Genomic DNA, 1,132 nt, shown 5'->3' on the forward strand with positions numbered 1-1,132 from the left:
TATCTGCCCGTATCTCCCGGTATCCCGCCATATCCCGCCATATCCCGCCGCGGATACCGCGAAAAAAACCCAAGAGAGAAGTAGGAAGGCGGGAGAATCCAAAAAAAAACCGTCCACACCAGGGATCACGGGCGGCGACCTCAACCGACTATGGAGGACCCGTCACCAGACGACGCAGGGCAGACGACGGTGAGGCGGAGCAGTCGCGCAGGGCGAGACGAGGGAGGGAGCAGGACGTTGCGGAGATCAGCAGGAGGATGTACGAAGAGATTAGGAGCAGCAGGGACCCGAGGGACCATGTGGAAGACGGCTAGTGCTAGTCCCCCATCGGGAGGACGACCCCGGCTAGTCGCCGAGACCACACCCACAAAGAACCCTGCACAAAGACCGCAGGGCGGGGACCTGTTCCTTTTTACCCATCTCCTAGTAGAGGTGTCCGTTTTATTTATTTATTTACCTCACACGCACGCACTCCCCAGAAATCCTGCGTCGTGAGATCGGGCGAGATCGGGCGAGATCGGGCGAGATCGGGCGAGATCGGGCGAGATCGGGCGAGGTTGGGCGAGGTTGGGCGAGGTTGGGCGAGGTTTCGAGAACCTGTTTTCCCGCTTCTCTTGCATCACGCGAGAAGCAGCCTGTGCACTCTTCCCAGATGCCGCTACCCCGTGGAGCGCGTGGTTGGAAAAAATATGCGGAGAAGGCGGTAGGCGCGCGCCAGCGCGCCATCGAGCACGGGCTCGGGGAGGCGCCGAACCTCCCACATCCCTCTCCGGCTCGTCGGGCGCCTGGCCTGCGCCGGAGGTCGCGGGCCCGTCATCCGACGCCGCACAGGCCCGTCATCCGATCACATGCACGGCCGGCGGCGGGGCCGGCGCCGGCGGAACCGCAGCGCGCAGGGGCAGCCCGAATGTGCAGCGCGCCATCGGTAACGCGAGATCGTTGGACGTGGCCAGTCCAGCCGCATCCTCTGGGCCGGCGCGGGGGCCCCAGAGGGTGTCCATGCGGGGGGGAGATGGGGTCCCCCAGCCCGCCGCAGGCGCCGATTTTTTCGCGCTTTTTTTCTTTTTTTAGATTTTTTACTTGTTTTCATGGGAATTCGGCGTACTTGCGGCCATGCTATCACGCCTTGCGA

The sequence above is a fragment of the Emiliania huxleyi genome (genome assembly GCF_000372725.1).
Source record: "Emiliania huxleyi CCMP1516 unplaced genomic scaffold EMIHUscaffold_1011, whole genome shotgun sequence".
Taxonomy (NCBI): domain Eukaryota; phylum Haptophyta; order Isochrysidales; family Noelaerhabdaceae; genus Emiliania; species Emiliania huxleyi.